Below are 25,245 nucleotides of genomic sequence, written 5' to 3'. Positions count from 1 at the left end.
TATCTCTCTCTACATTTGTGCATTGTGCATTTCCATTTTAGATGTACACTTTTTTCTTAAACCAGAACTTTGAGTTTTCACTCCCCCTTCATCCCGTAAACAAAAAAGGCAAAAAAGATCACAACAAAATAAAAATTTTATAGTTGATGTGTGGAAAATATTTAAAATAATAACTAATGTAAATAAAAAATATCTATTCACACACCACAAATAAACAAAAAGTTTTGTTATCCAAGTTTGGGAAATTCCATTAGTCCAACCCTAATAAGCTTGGAATTTTACAAGAAGGAGATTTTTTCTACACATGTTTTAAAAATGGATATGCAGCCTTGAAACATGTTAAAGATTCAAATGACCTATGGATCCAAAACTTTTAAAGAGAATAACAAACGCTCATTAAATTCTCAAGTGAACGCGCGGTGGGATATTTACTCGAGTCTAACAAGTCATTATTTTGCCCATTTTCAAAAATTTGATCGAACAATCATAGATGATTGTAAAGTGATTTATCATGAGTAACGAGCTATATTTTGGTATGAAATGACTTATGGATTGCAATTCAACACTCAGTTAATAATCCTCTGCCACCAATTTTTCCCGATGATTGCAAAACCTGAGATATAAAAACTAAAAAGAGATTACAATCCCTAAAAATTACAGACACCCTTTGGAATTATCTCTCCCTACAATTGTGCATTGTGCTTTTCCTTTCTAAATGTACATTTTTTTCTTAAATCAAAACTACGACTTTTCGCTCTCCCTTCATCCTGAAAACAAACAAGGCAAAAAGCTTACCCCAAAATGAAAATTTTATAGTTGATGTATGGAAAAAATTTAAAACAATAACAAATGTAAGTAAAGAAAATTTATTCACCCAACACAAATGAACACAAAAGTTTTGTTATCCAATTTTGGGAAATTCCACTAGTTTAACCCTAATAGCTTGGAGTTTTGCAAGAAAGAGATTTCATCCACACATGTTTTAAAAATGGATATGCATGTTTGAAACATGTTAAAGATGCAAATGAACTATGGATGCAAAGCTTTTAAAGAGAATAACAAACGCTCATTAAATTCTCAAGTGAACTTGGCGTGGGCTATTTACCCGAGTCAAACATGCCATTATTTTGCCCATTTGCAAAAAGCTGACATAATTAATCATAGATGATTGTAATGTGATTTATCATGCATAACGGGCTATATTTTTGTATGTAATGACTTATGGATTGCAATTCAACACTCAGTTAAAAATCCTCCGCAACCCATTTTTCCTACCGATTGCAGAACCTGACATATAAAAACGAAAAGGTGCTTAAAATCCCTAAAAATAACAGACACTCTTTGGAATTATCTCTCTCTACATATGTGCATTGTGAATTTCCATTTTAGATGTACACATTTTTCTTAAATCAAAACATCAAGTTTTTGGCTCTCCCTACATCCCGTAAACAAAAAAGGCAAATAGATCATAGCAAAATGAAAATTTCATAGTTGATGTACGGAAAAAGTTTAAAACAATAAAATAAGTAAATGAATAAAATTTATTCACACACCACAAATGAACACAAAAGTTTTGTTATCCAAGTTTGGGAAATTCCACTAGTTCAAAACTAATATCATGGAATTTTACATGAAAGAGATTTTTTCTACACATGTTTTAAATATGGATATGCATGCCAGAAACATGTTAAAGATTCAAATGACCTATGGATCTGAAGCTTTTAAAGAGAATAAGAAACGCTCATTAAATTCTCAAGTGAACGTGCGGTGGGATATTTGCCTCAGTCAAACAAGCCATTATTTTGCCCATATTCAAAAAGTTGAGCTAACAATCATAGATGATTGTAAAGTGATTTGTCATGCGTAACGGGCTATATTTTTGTAAGAAATGACTTATGGATTTGAAGTCCACACTCAGTTAAAAATCGCCTGCCTCCCCCGCTTCCCGACGATTGCAAAAACCTTACATATAAAAACGAAAGAGTGCATACGATGCCAAAAACATACTGACACTCTTTGGAAATATCTCTCTCTACATTTGTGCATTGTGCATTTCCATTTTAGATGTACACTTTTTTCTTAAACCAGAACTTTGAGTTTTCGCTCCCCCTTCATCGCGTAAAAAGAAAAGGCAAAAAAGATCACAAAAAAATAAAAATTTTATAGTTGATGTGTGGAAAAAATTTAAGCTAATAACTAATGTAAATAAAAAATATTTATTCACACACCACAAATGAGCACAAAAGTTTTGTTTTCCAAGTTTGGGAAATTCCATTAGTCCAACCCTATTAAGCTTGGAATTTTACATGAAGGAGATTTTTTCTACACATCTTTTAAAAATGGATATGCATGCCTGAAACATGTTAAAGATTCAAATGACCTATGGATCCAAAGCTTTTAAAGAGAATAACAAACGCTCATTAAGTTCTCAAGTGAACGTGCGGTGGGATATTTACCCGAGACTAACAAGTCATTATTTTGCCCATTTTCAAAAATTTGATCCAATAATCATAGATGATTGTAAAGTGCTTTATGATGCGTAACGGGCTATATTTTTGTATGAAATGACTTACTGATTGCAATTCAACACTCACTTAAAAATCCTCTACCACCAATTTTTCCCGACGACTGCAAAACCTGAGATATAAAAACTAAAAAGAGCTTACAATCCTTAAAAATTACAGACACTCTTTGGAATTATCTCTCCCTACAATTGTGCATTGTGCTTTTCCATTTTAGATGTGCACTTTTTTCTTAAATCAAAACTTTGATTTTTCGCTCTCCATTCATCCCAGAAACAAATAAGTCAAAAACCTTACAACAAATTGAAAATTTTATAGTTGATGTATGGAAAAAAATTAAAACAATAACAAATATAAATAAAGAAAATTTATTCACCCAACACAAATGAACACAAAAGTTTTGTTATCCAATTTTGGGAAATTCCACTAGTTTAACCCTAATAGCTTGGAATTTCGCAAGAAAGAGATTTCATCCACACATGTTTTAAAAATGGATATGCATGTTTGAAACATGTTAAAGATGCAAATGAGCTATGGAAGCAAAGCTTTTAAAGAGAATAACAAATGCTCATTAAATTCTCAAGTGAACTTGGCGTGGGATATTTACCCGAGTCAAACATGCCATTATTTTGCCCATTTGTAAAAAGCTGACATAATTAATCATAGATGATTGTAATGTGATTTATCATGCGTAACGGGCTATATTTTTGTATGAAATGACTTATGGATTGCAATTCAACACTTAGTTAAATATCCTCCGCAACCCATTTTTCTCGATGATTGCAAAACCTGAGATATAAAAACGAAAAGGTGCTTACAATCCCTAAAAGTTACAGACACTCTTTGGCATTATCTCTCTCTACATATTTGTGTTGTGCATTTCCGTTCTAGATGTACACATTTTTCTTAAATCAAAACTTCGAGTTTTTCGCTCTCCCTTCATCCCGTAAACAAAAAAGGCAAATAGATCACAGCAAAATGAAAATTTCATAGTTGATGTACGGAAAAAGTTTAAAACAATAAAAAAAGTATATGAAGAAAATTTATTCACACACCACAAATGTACACAAAAGTTTTGTTATCCAAGTTTGGGAAATTCCACTAGTCCAAAACTAATATCTTGGAATTTTACATGAAGAAGATTTTTTCAACATATGTTTTAAAAATGGATATGCATGCCAGAAACATGTTAAAGACTCAAATGACCTATGGAGCCAAAGCTTTTAAAGAGAATAACAAACGCTCCTTAAATTCTCAAGTGAACGTGCGGTGGGATATTTGCCCGAGTCAAACAAGCCATTATTTTGCCCATATTCAAAAAGTTGAGCTAACAATCATAGATGGTTGTAATGTGATTTGTCATGCGTAACGGGCTATATTTTTTTAAGAAATGATTTATGGATTTGAAGTCAACACTCAGTTAAAAATCGCCCGTCTCCCCCATTTCCCTACGATTGCAAAACCTTAGATATAAAAACAAAAGACTGCATACGATTCCTAAAACATACAGACACTCTTTGGAAATATCTCTCTCTACATTTGTGCATTGTGCATTTCCATTTTAGATGTACACTTTTTCCTTAAATCAGAACTTTGAGTTTTCGCTCCCCCTTCATCCCGAACACAAAAAAGACAAAAAAGATCACAAAAAAATAAAAATCTTATAGTTGATGTGTGGTAAATATTTAAAAGATTAACTAATGGAAATAAAAAATACCTATTCACACACCACAAAAGAACACAAAAGTTTTGTTATCCAAGTTTGGGAAGATCCATTAGTCCAACCCTATTAAGACTGGAATTTTACATGAAGGAGATTTTTTCTACACATGTTTTAAAAATGGATATGCATGCTTGAAACATGTTAAAGATTCAAATGACCTATGGATCCAAAGCTTTTAAAGAGAATAACAAACGGTCATTAAATTCTCAAGTGATCGTGCGGTGGGATATTTACCCGAGTCTAACAAGTCATTACTTTGCCCATTTTAAAAAATTTGATCTAACAATCATAGATAATTGTAAATTGATTTATCATGCATAACAGGCTATCTTTTTGTATGAAATGACTTATGGATTGCAATTCAACACTCGGTTAAAAATCCTCTGCCACCAATTTTTCTCAATGATTGCAAAACCTGAGACATAAAAACTCAAAAGAGCTTACAATACCTAAAAATTAATGAGACTCTTTGGAACTATCTCTCCCTACAATTGTGCATTTTGCTTTTCCATTTTAGATGTACACTTATTTCTTCAATCAAAACTTTGACTTTTCTCTCTCCCTTCATCCCGAAAACAAACAAGGCAAAAAGCTTACAACAAAATGAAAATTTTATAGTTGATGTATGGAAAAATTTTAAAACAATAACAAATATAAATAAAGAAAATTTATTCACCCAACACAAATGAACACAAAAGTTTTGTTATCCAATTTTGGGAAATTCCACTAGTTTAACCCTAATAGCTTGGAATTTTGCAAGAAAGACATTTCATCCACACATGTTTTAAAAATGGATATGCATGTTTGAAACATGTTAAAAATGCAAATGAGCTATGGATGCAAAGCTGTTAAAGAGAATAACAAACGCTCATTAAATTCTCAAGTGAACTTGGCGTGAGATATTTACCCCAGTCAAACATGCCATTATTTTGCCCATTTGCTAAAAGTTGACATAATTAATCATAGATGATTCTAATGTGATTTATCATGCGTAACGGGCTATATTTTTGTATGAAATGACTTATGGATTGCAATTCAACACTCGGTTAAAAATCCTCCGCAACCCGTTTTTCTCGACGATGGCAAAACTTGATATATAAAAACGAAAAGGCGCTTACAATCCCTAAAAATTACACACACTCTTTGGAATTATCTCTCTCTACATATGTGCGTTGTGCATTTCCGTTTTAGTTGTACACATTTTCCTTAAATCAAAACTTCGAGTTTTTCGCTCTCCCTTCATCCCGTAAACAAAAAAGGCAAATAGATCATAGCAAAATGAAAATTTCATAGTTAATGTACGGAAAAAGTTTAAAACAATAAAAAAGTAAATGAAGAAAATTTATTCACACCCCACAATTGAACACAAAAGTTTTGTTATCCAAGTTTGGGAAATTCCACTAGTCCAAAACTAATATCTTGGAATTTTACATGAAGGAGATTTTTTGTACACATGTTTTAAAAATGGATATGCATGCATGAAACATGTTAAAGATTCAAATGACCTATGGAACCAAATCTTTTAAAGAGAATAACAAACGCTCATTAAATTCTCAAGGGAACGTGCGGTGGGATATTTGACCGAGTCAAACAAGCCATTATTTTGCCCATATTCAAAAAGTTGATCTAACAATCATAGATGATGGTAAAGTGATTTTTCATGCGTAACGGGCTATATTTTTGTAAGAAATGACTTATGGATTTGATGTCAAACACTGAGTTAAAAATCGCCCGCCTCCCCTGTTTCCCGACGATTGCAAAACCTTAGATATAAAAACGAAAGAGTGCATACGATCCCTAAAACATACACACACTCTTTTGAAATATCTCTCTCTACATTTGTGCATTGTGCATTTCCATTTTAGATGTACACTTTTTCTTAAACTAGAACTTTGAGTTTTCGCTCCCCCTTCATCCCGTAAAAAAAAAAGGCAAAAAAGATCACAACAAAATAAAAATTTTATAGTTGATGTGTGGAAAATATTTAAAATAATAACTAATGCAAATAAAAAATATCTATTCACACACCACAAATGAACACAAAAGTTTTGTTATCCAAGTTTGGGAAATTCCATTAGTCCAACCATATTAAGCTTGGAATTTTACATGAAGGAGATTTCTTCGACACATGTTTTAAAAATGGCTATGCATTCTTGAAACATGTTAAAGATTCAAATGACCTATGGATCCAAAGCTTTTAAAGAGAATAAAAAATGCTCATTAAATTCTCAAGTGAACGTGCAGTGGAATATTTACCCGAGTCTAACAAGTCATTATTTTGCCCATTTTCCAAAATTTGATCTAACAATCATAGATGATTGTAAAGTGATTTATCATCCATAACGGGCTACATTTTTGTATGAAATGACTTATGGATTGCAATTCAACACTCACTTAAAAATCCTCTACCACCAATTTTTCCCGACGATTGCAAATCCTGAGATATAAAAACTAAAAAGAGCTTACAATCCCTAAAAATTAACGACACTCTTTGGAATTATCTCTCCCTAAAATATTGCATTGTGCTTTTCCATTTTAGATGTACACTTTTTTCTTAAATCAAAACTTTGACTTTTCGCTCTCCCTTCATCCCGAAAACAAACAAGGCAAAAAGCTTACAACAAATTGAAAATTTTATAGTTGATGTATGCCAAAAATTTTTAAAAATAACAAATATAAATAAAGAAAATTTATTCACCCAACACAAATGAACACAAAAGTTTTGTTATCCAATTTTGGGAAATTCCACTAGTTTAACCCTAATAGCTTGGAATTTTACAAGAAAGAGATTTCATCCACACTTGTTTTAAAAATGGAAATGCATGTTTGAAACATGTTAAAGATGAAAATGAGCTAAGGAAGCAAAGTTTTAAAGATAATAACAAACGCCCAATATATTCTCAAGTGAACTTGCGGTGGGAAATTTACCTGAGTCAAACATGCCATTATTTTGTCAATTTGCAAAAAGCTGACAAAATTAATCATAGATGATTGTAATGTGATTTATCATGCGTAACGGGCTATATTTTTGTATGAAATGACTGATGGATTGCAATCCAACATTCAGTTAAAAATCCTCCGCAACCCATTTTTCCCGACGAATGCACAACCTGAGATATAAAAACGAAAAAGAGCTTACAATCCCTAAAAATTACAGACACTCTTTGGAATTATCTCTCTCTACATATGTGCGTTGTGTATTTCCATTTTAGATGTACACATTTTTCTTAAATCAAAACTTCGAGTTTTTCGCTCTCCTTTCATCCCGTAAACAAAAAAGGCAAATAGGTCACAGCAAAATGAAAATTTCATAGTTGATGTACGGAAAAAGTTTAAAACAATAAAAAAAGTAAATGAAGAAAATTTATTCACACACCACAAATGCACACAAAAGTTATGTTATCCATGTTTTGGAAATTCCATTGGTGCATAACTAATATCTTGGAGTTTTACATGAAGGATATTTTTTCTACACATGTTTTAAAATGGATATGCATGCCAGAAACATGTTAAAGATTCAAATGACCTATGGATCCAAAGCTTTTAAAGAGAACAACAAACGGTCATTAAATTCTCAAGTGAACGTGCGGTGGGATACTTGCCCGAGTCAAACAAGCCATTATTTTGCCCATATTTAAAAAGTTGAGCTAACAATCATAGATGATTGTAAAGTGATTTGTCATGCATAACGGGCTATATTTTTGTAAGAAATGACTTATGGATTTGAAGTCAACACTCAGTTAAAAATTGCCCGCCTCCCCCGTTTCCCGACGATTGCAAAACCTTCGATATAAAAAAGAAATAAGTGTATACGATCCCTAGAACATACAGACACTCTTTGGAAATATCTCTCTCTACATTTGTGCATTGTGCATTTCCATTTTACATGTACACTTTTTTCTTAAATCAGAACTATGAGTTTTCGCTCCCCTTTCATCCTATAAACAGAAAAGGCAAAAAATATCACAAAAAAATAAAAATTTTATAGTTGATGTGTGGAAAATATTTCAAATAATAACTAATGTAAATAAAAAAAATCTATTCACACACCACAAATGAACACAAAATTTTTGTTATCCAAGTTTGGGAGATTCCATTAGTCCAACCCTATTAAGCTTGGAATTTTACATGAAGGAGATTTTTTCTACACATGTTTTAAAAATGGATATGCATGCTTGAAACATGTTAAAGATTCAAATGACCTATGGATCCAAAGCTTTTAAAGAGAATAACAAACGCTCATTAAATTCTCAAGTGAACGTGCGGTGGGATATTTACCCGAGTCTAACAAGTCATTATTTTGCCCATTTTCAAAAATTTGATCTAACAATCATAGATGATTGTATAGTGATTTATCATGCGTAACGGGCTATATTTTTGTATGAAATTCCTTATGGATTGCAATTCAACACTCGGTTAAAAATCCTCTGCCACCAATTTTTCCTCACGATTGCAAAACCTGAGATATAAAAACTTAAAAGAGCTTAGAATCCCTAAAAATTACAGGCCCACTTTGGAATTATCTCTCCCTACAATTGTGCATTGTGCTTTTCCATTTTAGATGTACACTTTTTTCTTAAATCAAAACTTTGACTTTTCTCTCTCCTTTCATCTCGAAAACAAACAAGGCAAAAGGCTTACCCCAAAATGAAAATTTTATAGTTCATGTATGGAAAAAATTTAAAAAAATAACAAATATAAATAAAAAAATTTTATTCACCCAACACAAATGAACCCAAAATTTTTGTTATCCAATTTAGGGAAATTCCTCTAGCTTAACCGTAATAGCATGGAATTTTGAGATTTCGTCCACACATGTTTTAAAAATGGATATGCATGTTTGAAACATGTTAAAGATGCAAATGAGCTATGGATGCAAAGCTTTTAAAGAGAATAACAAACGCTCATTAAATTCTCAAGTGAACTTGCGATGGGATATTTACACGAGTCAAACATGCCATTACTTTGTCCTTTTGCAAAAAGCTGATATAATTAATTATAGATGATTGTAATGTGATTTATCATGCGTAACGGGCTATATTTTTGTATGAAATGACATATGGATTGCAATTCAAGACTCAGTTAAAAATCCTCCGCAACCCATTTTCCCAATGATTGCAAAACCTGAGATTTTAAAACGAAAAGGTGCTTACAATCCCTAAACATTACAGACACTCTTTGGAATTATCTCTCTCTACATATGTGCGTTGTGCATTTCCATTTTAGATGTACACATTTTTCTTCAATCAAAACTTCGAGTTTTTCGCTCTCCCTTCATCCCGTAAACAAAAAAACGCAAATAGATCATAAAAAAATGAAAATTTCGTAGTTGATGTACGGAAAATGTTTTAAACAATAAAAAAAGTAAATGAACAAAATTTATTCACACACCACAAATGAACACAAAAGTTTTGTTATCCAAGTTTGGGAAATTCCACGAGTCCAAAACTAATATCTTGAAATTTTACATGAAGGAGATTTTTTCTACACATGTTTTAAAAATGGATATGCATACCAAAAACATGTTAAAGATTCAAATTACATATGGATCCAAAGCTTTTAAAGAGAATAACAAACGCTCCTTAAATTCTCAAGTGAACGTGCGGTGGCATATTTGCCCGAGTCAAACAAGCCATTATTTTGCCCATATTCAAAAAGTTGAGCTAACAATCATAGATGATTGTAAAGTGATTTGTCATGCGTAACGGGCTATATTTTTGTAAGAAATGACTTATGGATTTGAAGTCAACACTCAGTTAAAAATCGCCCACCTCCCCCGTTTCCCGACAATTGCAAATCCTTACATATAAAAAGGAAAGAGTGCATACGATCCCTAAAATATACAGACACTCTTTGGAAATATCTCTCTCTACATTTGTGCATTGTGCATTTCCATTTTAGATGTACACTTTTTTCTTAAATCAGAACTTTGAGTTTTCGCTCCCCCTTCAACCCGTAAACAAAAAAGGCAAAAAAGATCACAACAAAATAAAAAATTTATAGTTGATGTTTGGAAAATATTTAAAATAATAACTAATGTAAATAAAAAATATCTATTCACACACCACAAATGAACACAAAAGTTTTGTTATCCAAGTTTGGGAAATTCCAATAGTCCAACCCTATTAAGAATGGAATTTTACATGAAGGATATTTTTTCTACACATGTTTTAAAAATGGATATGCATGATTGAAACATGTTAAAGATTCAAATGACATATGGATCAAAAGCTTTTAAAGAGAATAACAAACGCTCATTAAATTTTCAAGTGAACGTGCGGTGGGATATTTACCCGAGTCTAACAAGTCATTATTTTGCCCATTTTCGAAAATTTGTTCTAACAATCATAGATGAATGTAAAGTGACTTATCATGCGTAATGGGCTATATTTTTTTATGAAATGACTTATGGATTGCAATTCAACACTCAGTTAAAAATCCTCCGCAACCCATTTTTCCCGACGATTGCAAAACCTGAGATAAAAAAGCGAAAAGGCGCTTACAATCCCTAAAAATTACAGACACTCTTTGGAATTATCTCTCTCTACATATGTGTGTTGTGCATTTCCGTTTTAGATGTACACATTTTTCTTAAATCAAAACTTCGAGTTTTTCGCTCTCCCTTCATCCCGTAAACAAAAAAGGCAAATAGATCACAGCAAAATGAAAATTTCATAGTTGATGTACGGAAAAAGTTTAAAACAATAAAAAAAGTAAATGAAGAAAATTTATTCACACACCACAAATGAACACAAAAGTTTTGTTATCCAAGTTTGGGAAATTCCACTAGTCCAAAACTAATATCTTAGAATTTTACATGAAGGAGTTTTTTTCTACACATGTTTTAAAAATGGATATGCATGCCAGAAACAAGTTAGAGATTCAAATGACCTATGGATCCAAAGCTTTTAAAGAGAATAACAAACGCTCCTTAAATTCTCAAGTGAACGTGCGGTGGGATATTTGCCCGAGTCAAACAAGCCATTATTTTGCCCATATTCAAAAAGTTGAGCTAACAATCATAGATGATTGTAAAGTGATTTGTCATGCGTAACGGGCTATATTTTTTTAAGAAATGACTTATGGACTTGAAGTCAACACTCACTTAAAAATCGCCCGCCTACCCGTTTCCCTACGATTGCAAAACCTTAGATATAAAAACGAAAGACTGCATACGATCCCTAAAACATACAAACACTCTTTGGAAATATCTCTCTCCACATTTGTGCATTGTGCATTTCCATTTTAGATGTACACTTTTTTCTTAAATCAGAACTTTGAGTTTTCGCTCCCCCTTCATCTCGTAAACAAAAAAGGCAAAAAAGATCACAACAAAATGAAAATCTGATAGTTGATGTGTGTAAAATATTTAAAATAATAACTAATGTAAATAAAAAATATCTATTCACATACCACAAATGAACACAAAAGTTTTGTTATCCAAGTTTGGGAAATTCCATTAGTCCAACCCTATTAAGCTTGGAATTTTACATGAAGGAGATTTTTTCCACACATGTTTTAAAAATGGATATGCATGCTAGAAACATGTTAAAGATTCAAATGACCTTTGGATCCAAAGCTTTTAAAGAGAATAACAAACGCTTAGTAAATTCTCAAGTGAACGTGCGCTTGGATATTTACCCGAGTCTAACAAGTCATTATTTTGCCCATTTTCAAAAATTTGATCTAACAATCGTAGATGATTTATCATGCGTAACGGGCTATATTTTTGTATGAAATGACTTATGGATTGCAATTCAACACTGAGTTAAAAATCCTGTGCCACCAATTTTTCCCGACGATTGCAAAACCTGAGATATAAAAACTAAAAAGAGCTTACAATCCCTAAAAATGACCGACACTCTTTGGAATTATCTCTCCCTACAATTATGCATTGTGCTTTTCCATTTTAGATGTACACTTTTTTCATAAATCAAAACTTTGACTTTTCGCTCTCCCTTCATCCCGAAAACAAACAAGGCAAAAAGCTTACAACAAAATGAAAATTTTATAGTTGATGTATGCAAAAAATTTAAAACGATAACAAATATAAATAATAAAAATTTATTCTCCCAACACAAATGAACACAAAAGTTTTGTTATCCAATTTTGTTAAATTCCACTAGTTTAACCATAATAGTTTGGAATTTTGCAAGAAAGAGATTTCTTCCACACATGTTTTAAAAATGGATATGCATGTTTGAAACATGTTAAATATGCAAATGAGCTATGGATGCAAAGCTTTTAAAGAGAATAACAAACGCTCATTAAATTCTCAAGTGAACTTGCGATGGGATATTTACCCGAGTCAAACATGCCATTACTTTGTCCTTTTGCAAAAAGCTGACATAATTAATCATAGATGATTGTAATGTGATTTATCATGCGTAACGGGCTATATTTTTGTATGAAATGACTTATGGATTGCAATTCAACACTCAGTTAAAAATCCTCCGCAACCCATTTTTCCCGACGATTGCAAAACCTGAGATATAAAAACGAAAAGGTGCTTACAATCCCTAAAAATTACAGACACTCTTTTGAATTATCTCTCTCTACATATGTGTGTTGTGCATTTCCGTTTTAGATGTACACATTTTTCTTAAATCAAAACTTTGAGTTTTTCGCTCTCCCTTCATCCCGTAAACAAAAAAGGCAAATAGATCACAACAAAATGAAAATTTCATAGTTGATGTACGAAAAATGTTTAAAACAATAAAAAAAGTAAATGAAGAAAATTTATTCACACACCACAAATGAACACAAAATTTTTGTTACCAAGTTTGGGAAATTCCACTAGTCCAAAAGTAATATCTTGGAATTTTACATGAAGGAGATTTTTTATACATATGTTTTAAAAATGGATATGCATGCCAGAAACATGTTAAAGATTCAAATGACCTATGGATCCAAAGCTTTTAAAGAGAATAACAAACGCTCTTTAAATTCTCAAGTGAACGTGCGGTGGGATATTTGCCCAAGTCAAACAAGCCATTATTTTGCCGGTATTCAAAAAGTTGAGCTAAAAATCATAGATGGTTGTAATGTGATTTGTCATGCGTAACGGGCTATATTTTTGAAAGAAATGACTTATAGATTTGAAGTCAACACTCAGTTAAAAATCGCCCGTCTCCCCCATTTCCCTACGATTGCAAAACCGTAGATATAAAAATGAAAGACTGCATACGATCCCTAAAACATACAGACACTCTTTGGAAATATCTCTCTCTACATTTGTGCATTGTGCATTTCCATTTTAGATGTACACTTTTTTCTTAAATCAGAACTTTGAGTTTTCGCTCCCCCTTCATCTCGTAAACAAAAAAGGCAAAAAAGATCACAACAAAATAAAAATCTTATAGTTGATGTGTGGAAAATATTTAAAATAATAACTAATGTAAAAAAAAAATATCTATTCACACACCACAAATGAACACAAAAGTTTTGTTATTCAAGTTTGGGAAATTCCATTAGTCCAACCCTATTAAGCTTGGAATTTTACATGAAGGAGAGTTTTTCCACACATGTTTTAAAAATGGATATGCATGCTGGAAACATGTTAAAGATTCAAATGACCTTTGGATCCAAAGCTTTTAAAGAGAATAACAAACGCTCATTAAATTGTCAAGTGAACGTGCACTGGGATATTTACCCGAGTCTAACAAGTCAGTATTTTGCCCATTTTCAAAAATTTGATCTAACAATCATAGATGAATGTAAAGTGATTTATCATGCGTAACGGGCTATCTTTTTGTATGAAATGACTTATGGATTGCAATTCAACACTCAGTTAAAAATCCTCCGCCACCAATTTTTCCGACGATTGCAAAACCTGAGATATAAAAACTAAAAAGAGCTTACAATCCCTAAAAATTACGGACACTCTTTGGAATTATCTCTCCCTACAATTGTGCATTGTGCTTTTCCATTTTAGATGTACACTTTTTTCATAAATCAAAACTTTGACTTTTCGCTCTCCCTTCATCCCGAATACAAACAAGGCAAAAAGCTTACAACAAAATGAAAATTTTATAGTTGATGTATGGAAAAAATTTAAAACAATAAAAAATATAAATAAATAAAATTTATTCACCCAACACAAATGAACACAAAAGTTTTGTTTTTCAATTTTGGGAAATTCCACTAGTTTAACCCTAATAGCTTGGAATTTTGCAAGAAAGACATTTCATCGACACATGTTTTAAAAATGGATATGCATGTTTGAAACATGTTAAAGATGCAAATGAGCTATGGATGCAAAGCTTTTAAAGAGAATAACGAACGCTCATTAAATTCTCAAGTGAACTTGGCGTGGGATATTTACCCGAGTCAAACATGCCATTATTTTGCCCATTTGCAATAAGCTGACATAGATAATCATAGATGATTCTAATGTGATTTATCATGCGTAACGGGCTATATTTTTGTATGAAATGACTTATGGATTGCAATTCAACACTCAGTTAAAAATCCTCCGCAACCCATTTTTCCCAACGATTGCGAAACCTGATATATAAAAACGAAAAGGTGCTTACAATCCCTAAAAATTACACACTCTTTGGAATTATCTCTCTCTACATATGTGTGTTGTGCATTTCCGTTTTAGTTGTACACATTTTTCTTAAATCAAAACTTCGAGTTTTTCGCTTTCCCTTCATCCCGTAAACAAAAAAGGCAAATAGATCATAGCAAAATGAAAATTTCATAGTTGATGTACGGAAAAAGTTTAAAACAATAAAAAAAGTAAATGAAGAAAATTTATTCACACACCACAAATGAACACAAAAGTTTTGTTATCCAAGTTTGGGAAATTCCACTAGTCCAAAACTAATATCTTGGAATTTTACATGAAGGAGATTTTTTCTACACATGTTTTAAAAATGGATATGCATGCATGAAACATGTTAAAGATTCAAATGACCTATGGATCCAAAGCTTTTAAAGTGAATAACAAACGCTCATTAAATTCTCAAGGGAACGTGCGGTGGGATATTTGCCCGAGTCAAACAAGCCATTATTTTGCCCATATTCAAAAAGTTGATCTAACAATCATAGATGATTGTAAAGTGATTTTTCAAGCGTAACGGGCTATATTTTTGTAAGAAATGACTTATGGATTTGAAGTCAAACACTCAGTTAAAAATCGCCCGCCTCCCCTGTTTCCCGACGATTGCAAAACCTTACATATAAAAAGGAAAGAGTGCATACGATCCCTAAAACATACAGACACTCTTTGGAAATATCTCTCTCTACATTTGTGCATTGTGCATTTCCATTTTAGATGTACACTATTTTCTTAAATCAGAACTTTGAGTTTTAGTTCCCCCTTCATCCCGTAAACAAAAAAGGCAAAAAAGATCACAACAAAATAAAACTTTTATAGTTGGCGTTTGGAAAATATTTAAAATAATAACTAATGTAAAAAAAAAATATCTATTCACACACCACAAATGAACAAAAAAGTTTTGTTATCCAAGTTTGGGAAATTCCAATAGTCCAACCCTATTAAGCATGGAATTTTACATGAAGGAGATTTTTTCCACACATGTTTTAAAAATGGAAATGCATGCTTGAAACATGTTAAAGACTCAAACGACCTATGGATCCAAAGCTTTTAAAGAGAATAACAAACGCTCATTAAATTTTCTAGTGAACGTGCGGTGGGATATTTACCCGAGTCTAACAAGTCATTATTTTGCCGATTTTCAAAAATTTGTTCTAACAATCATAGATGAATGTAAAGTGATTTATCATGCGTAACGGGCTATATTTTTTCTTGAAATGACTTATGTATTTCAATTCAACAATCAATTAAAAATCCTCCGGAACCCATTTTTCCCGACGATTGCAAAACCTGAGATATAAAAAGGAAAAGGTACTTACAATCCCTAAAACTTACAGACACTCTTCGGAATTATCTCTCTCTACATATGTGTGTTGTGCATTTCCGTTTTAGATGTACACATTTTTCTTAAATCAAAACTTCAAGTTTTTCGCTCTCCCTTCATCCCGTAAACAAAAAAGGCAAATAGATCACAACAAAATGAAAATTTCATACTTGATGTACGGAAAAAGTCTAAAATAATAAAAAAAGTAAATGAAGAAAATTTATTCACACACCACATATGAACCCAAACCTTTTGTTATCCAAGTTTGGGAAATTCCACTAGTCCAAAACTAAAATCTTGGAATTTTACATGAAGGAGATTTTTTCTACACATGTTTTAAAAATGGATATGCATGCCAGAAACATGTTAAAGATTCAAATGACCTATGGATCCAAAGCTTTTAAAAAGTATAACAAACGCTCCTTAAATTCTCAAGTGAACGTGCGGTGAGATATTTGCCCGAGTCAAACAAGCCATTATTTTGCCGATATTCAAAAAGTTGAGCTAACAATCATAGATGATTGTAAAGTGATTTGTCATGCGTAACGGGCTATATTTTTTTAAGAAATGACTTATGGACTTGAAGTCAACACTCACTTAAAAATCTCCCGCCTACCCCGTTTTCCTACGATTGCAAAACCTTAGATATAAAAACGAAAGACTGCATACGATCCCTAAAACATACAGACACTCTTTGGAAATATCTCTCTCTATAATTGTGCATTGTGCATTTCCATTTTAGATGTATACTTTTTTCTTAAATCAGAACTTTAAGTTTTCGCTCCCCCTTCATCTCGTAAACAAAAAGGCAAAAAAAATCACAAAAAAATAAAAATCTTATAGTTGATGTGTGGAAAATATTTAAAATAATAACTAATGTAAATAAAAAATATCTATTCACACACCACAAATGAACACAAAAGTTTTGTTATCCAAGTTTGGGAAATTCCATTAGTCAAACCCTATTTATCTTGGAATTTTACATGAAGGAGATTTTTTCCACACATGTTTTAAAAATGGATATGCATGCTGGAAACATGTTAAAGATTCAAATGACCATTTGGATCCAAAGCTTTTAAAGAGAATAACAAACGCTCATTAAATTCTCAAGTGAACGTGCGGTGGGATATTTACCCGAGTCTAACAAGTCCTTATTTTCCCATTTTCAAAAATTTAATCTAACAATCATAGATGAATGTAAAGTGATTTATCATGCGTAACGGGCCATATTTTTGTATGAAATGACTTATGGAATGCAATTCAACACTCAGTTAAAAATCCTCTGCCACCAATTTTTCCCGACGATTGAAAAACCTGAGATATAAAAACTAAAAAGTGCTTACAATCACTAAAAATTATCGACACTCTTTGGAATTATCTCTCCCTACAATTGTGCATTGTGCTTTTCCATTTTAGATGTACACTTTTTTCATAAATCAAAACTTTGACTTTGCCCTCTCCCTTCATCCCGAAAACAAACATGTCAAAAACCTTACAACAAAATAAAAATTTTATAGTTGATGTATGCAAAAAATTTAAAACAATAACAAATATAAATAAAGAAAATTTATTCACCCTACACAAATGAACACAAAAGTTTTGTTATCCAATTTTGGGAAATTCCACTAGTTTAACTATAATAGCTTGGAATTTTGCAAGAAAGAGATTTCATCCACACATTTTTAAAAAATGGAAATGCATGTTTGAAACATGTTAAAGATGAAAATGAGCTATGGATGCAAAGCTTTTAAAGAGAATAACAAACGCTCATTAAATTCTCAAGTGAACTTGCGATGGGATATTTACACGAGTCAAACATGCCATTACTTTGTCCGTTTGCAAAAAGCTGACAAAATTAATCATAGATGATTATAATATGATTTATCATGCGTAACGGGCTATATTTTTGTATGAATTGACTTATGGATCGCAATTCAACACTCAGTTAAAAATCCTCCGCAACCCATTTTTCCCGACGATTGCAAAACCTGAGATATAAAAACGAAAAGGTGCTTACAATCCCTAAAAATTACAGACACTCTTTTGAATTATCTCTCTCTACATATGTGTGTTGTGCATTTCCGTTTTAGATGTACACATTTTTCTTAAATCAAAACATCGAGTTTTTCGCTCTCCCTTCATCCCGTAAAGTAAAAAAGGCAAATAGATTACAGCAAAATGAAAATTTCAGAGTTGATGGACGGAAAAAGTTTAAAACAATAAAAAAAGTAAATCAAGTAAATTTATTCACACACCACAAATGAACACAAAAGTTTTGTTATCCAAGTTTGGGAAATTCCACTAGTCCAAAACTAATATCTTGAAATTTTACATGAAGGAGATTTTTCTTCACATGTTTTAAAAATGGATATGCATGCCAGAAACATGTTAAAGATTCAAATGACCTACTGATCCAAAGCTTTTAAAGAGAATAACAAACGCTCCTTAAATTCTCAAGTGAACGTGTGGTGGGATATTTGCCGAGTCAAACAAGCCATTATTTTGCCCATATTCAAAAAGTTGAGCTAACAATCACAGATGATTGTAAAGTGATTTGTCATGCGTAACGGGCTATATTTTTGTAAGAAATGACTTATGGACTTGAAGTCAACACTCACTTAAAAATCGCCCGCCTACCCCATTTCCCTACGATTGCAAAACCTTAGATATAAAAACGAAAGACTGCATACGATCCCTAAAACATACAGACACTCTTTGGAAATATCTCTCTCTACATTTGTGCATTGTGCATTTCCATTTTAGATGTACACTTTTTTCTTATATCAGAACTTTGTGTTTTCGCTCCCCCTTCATCTCGTAAACAAAGAGGCAAAAAAGATCACAAAAAAATATAAATCTTATAGTTGATGTGTGGAAAATGTTTAAAATAATAACTAATGTAAATAAAAAATATCTATTCACACACCACAAATGAACACAAAAGTTTTGTTATCCAAGTTTGGGAAATTCCATTAGTCCAACCCTATTAAGCTTGGAATTTTACATGAAGGAGATTTTTTCCACACATGTTTTAAAAATGGATATGCCTGCTAGAAACATGTTAAAGATTCAAATGACCTTTGGATCCAAAGCTTTTAAAGAGAATAACAAACACTCATTAAATTCTCAAGTGAACATGCGGTGGGATATTTACCCGAGTCTAACAAGTCATTAGTTTGCCCATTTTCAAAAATTTGATCTAACAATCATAGATGAATGTCAATTGATTTATCATGCGTAACGGGCTATATTTTTGTATGAAATGACTGATGGATTGCAATTCAACACTCAGTTAAAAATCCTCTGCCGCCAATTTTTCCCGACGATTGAAAAACCTGAGATATAAAAACTAAAAAGAGCTTACAATCCCTAAAAATTGCCGACACTCTTTGGAATTATCTCTCCCTACAATTGTGCATTGTGCTTTTCCATTTTAGATGTACACTTTTTTCATAAATCAAAACTTTGACTTTTCGCTCTCCCTTCATCCCGAAAACAAACAAGGCAAAAAGCTTACAACAAAATGAAAATTTTATAGTTGATGTATGCAAAAAATTTAAAACAATAACAAATATAAATGAAGAAAATTTATTCACCCAACACAAATGAACACAAAAGTTTTGTTATCCAATTTTGGGAAATTCCACTAGTTTAACCATAATAGCTTGGAATTTTGCAAGAAAGAGATTTCATCCACACATGTTTTAAAAATGGATATCCATGTTTGAAACATGTTAAAGATTCAAATGAGCTATGGATGTAAAGCTTTTAAAGAGAATAACAAATGCTCATTAAATTCTCAAGTGAACTTGCGATGGGATATTTACACGAGTCAAACATGCCATTACTTTGTCCTTTTGCAAAAAGCTGACATAATTAATCATAGATGATTGTAATGTGATTTATCATGCGTAATGGGCTATATTTTTGTATGAATTGACTTATGGATCGCAATTCAACACTCAGTTAAAAATCCTCCACAACCCATTTTTCCAGACGATTGCAAAACCTGAGATATAAAAACGAAAAGGTGCTTACAATCCCTAAAAATTACAAACACTCTTTGGAATTATCTCTCTCTACATATGTGTGTTGTACATTTCCGTTTTAGATGTACACATTTTTCTTAAATCAAAACTTCGAGTTTTTCGCTCTCCCTTCATCCCGTAAAGTAAAAAAGGCAAATAGATCACAGCAAAATGAAAATTTCAGTGTTGTTGGACGGAAAAAGTTTAAAACAATAAAAAATGTAAATGGAGAAAATTTATTCACACACCACAAATGAACACAAAAGTTTTTTTATCCAATTTTTGGAAATTCCGCTTGTCCAAAACTAATATCTTGGAATTTTACATGAAGGAGATTTTTTCTACTCATGTTTTAAAAATAGATATGCATGCCAGAAAGATGTTAAAGATTCAAATGACCTATGGATCCAAAGCTTTTAAAGAGAATAACAAACGCTCCTTAAATTCTCAAGTGAACGTGTGGTGGGATATTTGCCTGAGTCAAACAAGCCATTATTTTACCCATATACAAAAGGTTGAGCTAACAATCATAGATGATTGTAAAGTGATTTGTCATGCGTAACGGGCTATATTTTTGTAAGAAATGACTTATTGACTTGAAGTCAACACTCACATAAAAATCACCCGCCTACCCCGTTTCCCTACGATTGATAAACCTTAGATATAAAAACGAAAGACTGCATACGATCCCTAAAACATACAGACACTCTTTGGAAATATCTCTGTCTACATTTGTGCATTGTGCATTTCCATTTTAGATATACACTTTTTTCTTAAATCAGAACTTTGAGTTTTCGCTCCCCCTTCATCTCGTAAACAAAAAGGCAAAAACACCCATTATTTTGCCCATATTTAAAATGTTGAGCTAACAATCATAGATGATTGTAAAGTGATTTGTCATGCGTAACGGGCTATATTTTTGTAAGAAATGGCTTATGGATTTGAAGTCAACACTCAGTTAAAAATCTCCCCCCCCCCGTTTCCCGATGATTGCAAAACCTTAGATATAAAAACGAAAGAGTGCATACGATCCCTAAAACATACAGACACTCATTGGAAATATCTCTCTCTGCATTTGTGCATTGTGCATTTCCATTTTAGATGTACACTTTTTTCTTAAATCAGAACTTTGAGTTTTCTCTCCCCCTTAATCCAGTAAACAAAAAAGGCAAAAAAGATCACAGAAAAATAAAAATTTTATAGTTGATGTGTGGAAAATATTTAAAATAATAACTAATGTATATAAAAAATATCTATTCACACACCACAAATGAACACAAAAGTTTTGTTATCCATGTTCGGGAAATTCCATTAGTCCAACCCTATCGAGCTCGGAATTTTACATGAAGGAGATTTTTTCTACACATGTTTTAAAAATGGATATGCATGCTTGAAACATGTTCAAGATTCAATTGACCTATGGATCCAAAGCATTCAAAGAGAATAACAAACGCTCTTTAAATTCTCAAGTGAACGTGCGGTGGGATATTTACCCGAGTCTAACAAGTCATTATTTTGCCCATTTTCAAAAATTTGATCTAACAATGATAAATGATTCTAAAGTGATTTATCATGCGTAACGGAATATATTTTTTTATGAAATGACTTATGGATTGCAATTCAACACTCAGTTAAAAATTGACTGCCAACAATTTTTCCCGACGATTGCAAAACCTGAGATATAAAAACTAAAAAGACCTTACAATACCTAAAAATTACAGACACTTTTTGGGATTATCTATCCCTACAATTGTACATTATGCTTTTCCAATTTAGATGTACACTTTTTTCTTAAATCAAAACTTTGACTTTTCGTTCTCCCTTCAACCCGAAAACAAACAAGGCACAGGCTTACACCAAAATGAAAATTTTATAGTTGATGTATGGAAAAAATTTAAAACTATAACAAATATAAATAAAAAAAATTTATTCACCCAACATAAATGAACACAAAAGTTTTGTTATCCAATTTTGAGAAATTCCACTAGTTTAACCATAATAGCTTGGAATTTTGCAAGAAAGAGATTTCATCCACACATGTTTTAAAAATGGATATGCATGTTTGAAGAATGTTAAAGATGCAAATGAGCTATGGATGCAAAGCTTTTAAAGAGAATAACAAACGCTCATTAAATTCTCAAGTGACCTTGCGATGGGATATTTACCCGAGTCAAACATGCCATTACTTTGTCCTTTTGCAAAAAGCTGACATAATTAATCATAGATGATTGTAATGTGATTTATCATGCGTAACGGGCTATATTTTTGTATGAAATGACTTATGGATTGCAATTCAACACTCAGTTAAAAATCCTCTGCAACCCATTTTTCTTGACGATTGCAAAACCTGAGATATAAAAACGAAAAGGTGCTTACAATCCCTAAAAATTACAGACACTCTTTTGAATTATCTCTCTCTACATATGTGTGTTGTGCATTTCCGTTTTAGATGTACACATTTTTCTTAAATCAAAACTTTGAGTTTTTCGCTCTCCCTTCATCCCGTAAACAAAAAAGGCAAATAGATCGCAACAAAATGAAAATGCATGCAAGAAACATGTTAAAGATTCAAATGACCTATGGATCCAAAGCTTTTAAAGAAAATAACTAGCGCTCATTAAATTCTCAAGTGAACGTGCGGTGGGATATTTGCCCGAGTCAAACCAGCCATTATTTTTCCCATCTTCAAAAAGTTGAGCTAACAATCATAGATGATTGTAAAGTTATTTTTCATGCGTAACGGGCTATATTTTTTTAAGAAATGACTTATGGATTTGAAGTCAACACTCAGTTAAAAATCGCCCGCCTCCCCTGTTTCCCGACGATTGCAAAACCTTAAATATAAAAACGAAAGAGTGCATACGATCCCTAAAACATATAGACATTCTTTGGAAATATCTCTCTCTACATTTGAGCATTGTGCATTTCCATTTTAGATGTACACTTTTTTCTTAAACCAGAACTTTGAGTTTTCACTCCCCCTTCATCCCGTAAACAAAAAAGGCAAAAAAGATCACAACAAAATAAAATTTTTATAGTTGATGTGTGTAAAATATTTAAAATAATAACTAATGTAAATAAAAAATATCTATTCACACACCACAAATGAACACAAAGTTTTGTTATCCAAGTTTGGGAAATTCCATTAGTCCAACCCTATTAAGCTTGGAATTTTACATGAAGGAGATTTTTTCTACACATGTTTTAAAAATGGATATGCAGCCTTGAAACATGTTAAAGATTCAAATGACCTATGGACCCAAAGCTTTTAAAGAGAATAATAAACACTCATTAAATTCTCAAGTGAACGCGCAGTGGGAAATTTACTCGAGTCTAACAAGTCATTATTTTGCCCATTTTCAAAGATTTGATCTAACAATCATAGATGATTGTAAAGTGATTTATCATGAGTAACGAGCTATATTTTGGTATGAAATGACTTATGGATTGCAATTCAACACTCAGTTAATAATCCTCTGCCACCAATTTTTCCCGATGATTGCAAAACCTGAGATATAAAAACTAAAAAGAGTTTACAATCCCTAAAAATTACAGACACTCTTTGGAATTATCTCTCCCTGCAATTGTGCATTGTGCGTTTCCTTTCTAAATGTACACTTTTTTCTTAAATCAAAACTTTGACTTTTCGCTCTCCCTTCATCCTGAAAACAAACAAGGCAAAAAGCTTACCCCAAAATGAAAATTTTATAGTTGATGTATGGAAAAAATTTAAAACAATAAAAAATGTAAATAAAGAAAATTTATTCACCCAACACAAATGAACACAAAAGTTTTGTTATCCAATTTTGGGAAATTCCACTAGTTTAACCCTAATAGCTTGGAATTTTGCAAGAAAGAGATTTCATCCACACATGTTTTAAAAATGGATATGCATGTTTGAAACATGTTAAAGATGCAAATGAACTGTGGATGCAAAGCTTTTAAAGAGAATAACAAACGCTCATTAAATTCTCAAGTGAACTTGGCGTGGGATATTTACCCGAGTCAAACATGCCATTATTTTGCCCATTTGAAAAAAGCTGACATAATTAATCATAGATGATTGTAATGTGATTTATCATGCATAACGGGCTATATTTTTGTATGTAATGACTTATGGATTGCAATTCAACACTCAGTTAAAAATCCTCCGCAACCCATTTTTCCCAACGATTGCAGAACCTAACATATAAAAACGAAAAGGTGCTTACAATCCCTAAAAATAACAGACACTCTTTGGAATTATCTCTCTCTACATATGTGCATTGTGCATTTCCGTTTTAGATGTACACATTTTTCTTAAATCAAAACTTCGAGTTTTTCGCTCTCCCTTCATCCCGTAAAGTAAAAAAGGCAAATAGATCACAGCAAAATGAAAATTTCAGTGTTGTTGGACGGAAAAAGTTTAAAACAATAAAAAATGTAAATGGAGAAAATTTATTCACACACCACAAATGAACACAAAAGTTTTTTTATCCAATTTTTGGAAATTCCGCTAGTCCAAAACTAATATCTTGGAATTTTACATGAAGGAGATTTTTTCTACACATCTTTTAAAAATGGATATGCATGCCTGAAACATGTTAAAGATTCAAATGACCTATGGATCCAAAGCTTTTAAAGAGAATAACAAACGCTCATTAAGTTCTCAAGTGAACGTCCGGTGGGATATTTACCCGAGACTAACAAGTCATTATTTTGCCCATTTTCAAAAATTTGATCCAACAATCATAGATGATTGTAAAGTGATTTATGATGTGTAACGGGCTATATTTTTGTTTGAAATGACTTACTGATTGGAATTCAACACTCACTTAAAAATCCTCTGCCACCAATTTTTCCCAACGACTGCAAAACCTGAGATATAAAAACTAAAAAGAGCTTACAATCCTTAAAAATTACAGACACTCTTTGGAATTATCTCTCCCTACAATTGTGCATTGTGCTTTTCCATTTTAGATGTGCACTTTTTTCTTAAATCAAAACTTTAATTTTCCGCTCTCCATTCATCCCGGAAACAAATAAGTCAAAAACCTTACAACAAATTGAAAATTTTATAGTTGATGTATGGAAAAAAATTAAAA

This window comes from Aristolochia californica, unplaced genomic scaffold (genome assembly GCF_029961685.1).
Source record: "Aristolochia californica isolate CCGP_79_NKW_82.1479 unplaced genomic scaffold, dmAriCali1.0.hap1 SCAF_7, whole genome shotgun sequence".
NCBI classification, from domain to species: domain Eukaryota; kingdom Viridiplantae; phylum Streptophyta; class Magnoliopsida; order Piperales; family Aristolochiaceae; genus Aristolochia; species Aristolochia californica.
Note: the sequence above shows the minus strand (reverse complement) of the source record.